This window comes from Chelonoidis abingdonii, chromosome 19 (assembly GCF_003597395.2).
Source record: "Chelonoidis abingdonii isolate Lonesome George chromosome 19, CheloAbing_2.0, whole genome shotgun sequence".
Taxonomy (NCBI): domain Eukaryota; kingdom Metazoa; phylum Chordata; order Testudines; family Testudinidae; genus Chelonoidis; species Chelonoidis abingdonii.
Window position 1 is genome coordinate 13209094 of NC_133787.1, and position 5821 is coordinate 13214914.

The window sequence follows — 5821 nt, forward strand, 5'->3', positions numbered from 1 at the left end:
TCAGGTTGACCACCTTTGTCGGAATGCCGTAGTGCCGAAGGAGCTTCCAGAGGGTCTCTCGATCCAGTGTAGACAGTGCTACAGCGCTTTTTCATTCACACTCTAGTCTGACGATGTACTTCTGCTTCAATGTTCCTTCTACCCATTGTGCTTCAAGGGTGGACTGGGGATATTATGGATGCTGTTATCTGGACCTCAAAATGAAAAGATGTTAGACTGAAAAAAGAAGAAAAGAAATAATGTTATATTGCACTTACATAATCACTATTTCTGAGTAATGAAGTAATGAGTATTGCAAAGTGTACATAGAGGCAGATTTACTCTAAGATTGCATGGGCATCCTTATCTTTGGTACTTTCTGATTTCTTGGCATTGTTTACCCATTGGCATTGTTCAACTGTAGCATTCTTTAATGTAAGTTTTTTTTAAATGAAGTATTTGTATGAAATCAAAATTTAAAAAAACATCATAAAAATAAATATTAAATCCACCTTTGCAGGGTTCAATTGTACCAGAAATGGAATGGCTAGACCGCAGGACAGGATTCTATTTTACAAGGCTAGTGCATAAAGCCAGGACTCCTTCCTACTTCAGCAATCATCCTCTTTGTCTCCCCTCTGAGCAGGCAGTCATCTGGTGATAGTCCTGAGAGCTGGTCATTCTAGTTGCAAGTTAATGGGGCTGTGGGGTGCAGGTGAGTGTTGCTTGTGTACATATAAGTGTGGATAAGAGATGGTGCTGGAACTCAAGTACAATTTTTTTTTCCTTACCAGGAGTCCAAGACAAGTATAAAAATGTATTGGTCTTGACAGCATTTAGGAGTGTCCTGCCAGTGTGTTTCTCTAACTTGACAAAACACAAAACATTGGCCTGTAAAGTGTGGGTAGCACTTAAATTTTTAAAAGTGAGATTTTCAAAAGCAATCAGTGTTGCATTGCAGTCATGGGAGCAGAGGAAGGCCAATGATGAAACGCTAAATTATGTTCTCAATAGTTTTAGTTTTAAATGTTAATAATATAAAACTTTTTTCATGTAATAAAACTAAAAGAAAAGTTAATATTTTAAGAAAACAGAAATAAGTGGATAAAAGGGTGATACAATAATAGCCTTACTTTCCTCTTTGGATGGCATTTTCACAATTTTTTCCATAAAAGAGCAGCTGGTTACAGGGCAGAATCCTTAGGCATTCATGCTGGTGCCTTTGAAGTGGCTTACTGGATCCGTCAAAACATTTAGATGCTGATGTGCTTTCAGGGATGTCATGTCCTCTGGATTGTCATTTTCCTTTGATTTACCTTTGAATCTGGTGCTTTCATCTATATGAGAACACGAACCTATGCAAATACCTTAACAAGATCCAGTCACAGATACTTTTAGTATAACAGGGTATTTGCTCATGCTTTTTATTATGAAGTATTTATTATTAATTATTAGTATTATTACTATGTGAATATCTAAAAACTGACATCAGGTCCAGGAGTATCCAAACAATTACAAAAAAAAATTCTCAAGAAGTCAGGAATAAAATTAGTAACTACAACACAGCTTTATTTTATATAGCATGTTTTCATAAAAACGGTATCCCAAAATCCTAAATCTTTCAGAGTGAAATCATACAATTATCTTTATGTGTGTAGAATATACAGAATTGTAGTTTAAGGTCTTACCTGCCCCCCCAACACACATGAGTTCTTCAGGTAACATTGCGATTGCTAACCCTGGAGATCAGTAAGTCTGGTGCAGGCGCAGGGAGAGGGACAGCAATCCCAGGTCAATATATAAAGGGGAGAACAAGGCCTTCTAAGGGGAAAACAAATAGGATCAACGCTGGTGGGGTCGTGATTTTATTGGACTTGGCAGAACAGCCCTGAACATAATTTTAATTTTGAATTCAGGAATATCTTGTTTTGAGGACTGCCTTATATTTCTAATGAAATGATTGAGAACCTACCTTCCATTCCTAGTGAAGTCTGGTAGTGATTTTACCATGGACATCAAAGGGAGCATGATCCAGCCCTATGTGAATAGTAACAAGTAACTCATCTTAAAATGACATTGATACGTTTTATATAATTATAAACCATAATATACCTTAATAAAAATGATTTCCTTTGCTTTAAAAGCAAGAGCAAAGCGATCTACATGATTATTGACTGAGGGCTTGGAGTCTGACCTGATGCCAAGTAACCTATGTTCATTTTATAAGTACTGTAGTAACAGTAATAATAAATAATAAATATATATATATATATTTGTTGCTTAGACCTTTCATCTCAAAAGATCTCTAGACGCTTTATAGACTTGATGGGCAGCAATCACTCAACCTCCTCTGAGGTGGAACACAGCAGTCACTGTGCACCAGCAATAGTTTTTAGGCAGGTAATTGAATAATACTAATATGATTATAGATCTAACTGTAATAGATACAATGTACTGTGATCATAGTTTTAACAATAAGATCATAGAAGTTAGAGATGGAAAATCCATCATTAGGTCATGAAACCCATTGTCCTGAAAGTACAGGATAAAAAAAGATGGTTCCTTAATAGATGTATCGGATATTAACTGGACATATTAGATCTTATTCCAAAAAGCCAGTAAGAAGGCACATAAGGTGAATTATTTTATCGTGTGTGTATATATATATATACACATACCCTACTTAAATAAAAAGTTTAAAATTACAGTGTACTTGGTGTTTGTAATGTCAAAAGTATGGTACTTAAGAAAAGTTTTCTTCTACTAGGGATACTTGCCTTGCCTCTTGGTACAAAAGTTAAAATGTGAAAATTCTGCCTAACGTTATCATTGTGATATATCTATTCAGCACTGTAAATGTACAGAATATTGTACACGACTCACACTGGGACATGATCCATGCCCTAGAGAGCTTGCAGTATAAGGTACTGATCTTGCAAAGGGATCTACTCAGACAGACACACCCTGCAATGTCCCACTGATTTAGAACTTTGATTGGGACCTAATGCAGACAAAACACAGGTAGGTGGCTGTGGAGAGACCAGTGATGAAGAGATAAATGTAGAAAGGATTTCTGTAAGAAATGGACTTTACAGAAGAGACAGGAGGAGAGACAGGACTGTTAGCAGAAAAGAGGTGGGAGACTGTTCTAAGTGTAGTGGACACAACATGAGAAAAGGCATCATGCTGAAAACAGGAGAAAGTAATGAGCGTATGAAGCAAGAGAGTAAGTAGAATGAACTTATGACAGGAATTTAGGTAGCGGCGAGATTGTATAGGACTCTGAAGGTAAGAACAAGGAGCTTGAATATGATGCAATAGAAGACAGAAAATCAAGAAGGGCAGTAGTGGTATGGTTGGAACAAGAGAGGAATAGGACTTTAATAGCATTTGGAAAGATTTAGAAGCAGCATTTGGAAGATAAGCAGAGAGGAGAAGGTTATAATAATCAAGACAACTGATGACAAAGACATGAGCATGTTGGTGATATGACAGAGACTTTAAAACCTGTATTTATTTATTTGTCATTTTCCCTATAATTTGTATATCTCAGGATGGCATGGATTTTGTTGCCATTTTCCAAACCTTGACAAATAAATGGCGTTAGCAATGGTATATCACTTTTGTAACTTCACTCTACTGGACTCAGAGAAAGACCTAATTAGGAATAAGAGCAGATTCTGTTGAGTTTCATTCATGTTTTGCTTGTCTTATTTTGCAGCTATGTAGGGCTAAACTATTGTTAAGTAAAAACTTCTCACTGATACTTATGTATTGGAAACTGGTTTGTGTTAGTTAGTTGTCAGAAAAAGATTATTTTAGTATTTGCTATGTATGCTTTGCCAAAAATCTGATGGCTCATTAGGAGAACCAATAAAAGAAGCTGAAAGTATTCAGGTTGCACAAACATTTTCTTAGATTATATAACACCATTAATTATAGCTCCCCAGAGGAGTTCCTGAACTGATTAAAATAATACTTTACAGCTTATTGATTCTAATGAAAAGAAGACTGTCCTACTTTATCCCTCTCTTAGCCATTGCAGTTCTTGTATGTAAAGTCCAGTAAAATTATACTAAACTGGTATCTGTAACTCTATTAGAAAGGGTTATAATTATGTAACTGGACAATGTATCTAGTACTGTGGGTAGATGAGTGTTGTTTATCTAGCCCCCTGTCGTGATTTTTGTATATATCTGAATTAAAAATCCATGTAAGGAACATTTATATTCAAGACTGATTCTTCAATGGAAATATCACACTTCCTTTCTTGACTAAGCAATCTCCCAGAAGCCAGGGCACATTACCGCTTGTCACAGCAGCTTTTCACCTCTGTTCAAATCTGTTTTGGATTACAAGAGAAGTAAGTATATTGGTTTTAATACAGCCACTAATGGGTCTTTGTCTTCACCACAAAATGACCACAATTTAACCATATTCGCAGTTTATTGCTAGGCAAAGGTCCAACTGTAGAACACCAGAGAGATCCCAGGTGATATATGAAGTGCTGTCAGAGCGTTATTGTTAAACCTCTCACTCTCTTGTCTTCTCCCATACAAGGGCCTGATTCCCTGTAACCCTGTAGTCATTGAATGTACAATAGCGCAAAGCAAATCTAGAGTGGGGGTCAAATATCGCCAGATCAGAACGGTAGTCTCTTACATTCACTTTGCAGTAGTGTAATGTAAGTGACTCTATGCAATGCAAGGAAATGGTGAATCAGACCCAAAGAGCCCCCCTACCTGAATAGACGTGCAGACGAAAACATACTCTCTGGAATAGCACTCTCTGCCATGCCCTAGCCACTATGCAGTCTCCTCAGATCTCCACTAGAGCAATGCTCCAGTACAAGATGCCTGGTCTGGCGACTGGCCCACGTGCGGAATTACATGAACCCCGGGCAGGTTATTAGGAATTGCAGTGAGGTGCACCATAAGCAAGGGCAGGAAAGTATAATGAAGAAAGGGTGTCACTGGGGACCTAAGAAACAGGACTGCAAACTGGCATCACTGCGGGAGCAACAAAGCAACCGCGAGTCCGCCCCAGCTTTGTGGGAGAGCCTGGTCTTGCTAAACCACGGCGTCCCTCCGCTAAGCGCGCCCGAAACTGCGGGCGCGGGCTTACGCCGGCGGAGCCGCACAGCTGTGAGCTAAAACCCGGCTCTCCTCTCCCAGGAGAAGCCCGGGACCCACCCCCTGCCTTGCGGCAGCTCTGGCGGAGTCACCGGAGGGACGCCAGCGGCTCAGCGAGTGACTGGAATCGGGACCCTCGCTGCGACAGGCTGGCGGCTGGGAGCAGGGAGCAGGGAGCAGAGAGCTGGGCCTGGCTGTCTCCCAAGGGTGGGGCAGGTGGAACAGCCCCAACCCCAGCGCCTGGCAGCTGCTAGGCTCCAGCCAGTCACAAGCACGGCTGACCCCCACTATCCCACCCATCAGCAAGCGACGGCTCTGCCAGCCAATCGCTATCCGTCCGGCGGAGAGCTGCCCTTCAGCCAATCGAAATAATTCATCTATCCATTTACCCCGCCCCCGGGGAGTGACACTTGTTTCGGCCAATCGTTGTCATTCACAATCGCAATAATGCCTAGTCCTAGTCATCCATAGTCGCACTAAAACCTCCCCCAAGTGCTCTAGCCAATCGTCATCGTCCTCATTGGCGACAGGCAGTGTACCTTGGTAACAGGTTGCGGCCGCGTTTTTAACGCCGTAGGAGGAGCGGAGTTTGTGATTGGCCAGTGTGGTAGTCCCCAAACCGCAGTCACAACACTGTCCAGAACGGCCGGCCTGTGATTGGCTGACTCTGCGGCCAATGCGTGTCAGAGGCCGGCCGGATATTGCTGCTA

General features: G+C 40.8%; 1 long non-coding RNA gene across 1 annotated transcript; it reads right to left on the reverse strand.

Moving 5' to 3' along the window:
- Nucleotides 1–1092: 1092 nt before the first annotated feature.
- Nucleotides 1093–5275, reverse strand: LOC116839436 (uncharacterized). Its single transcript, XR_004377142.2, has 3 exons — nt 4722–5275; nt 1952–2016; nt 1093–1800 (listed from the first exon to the last, which is right to left on the reverse strand). It is a non-coding gene; the product is annotated as an uncharacterized LOC116839436 (long non-coding RNA).
- Nucleotides 5276–5821: the final 546 nt, after the last annotated feature.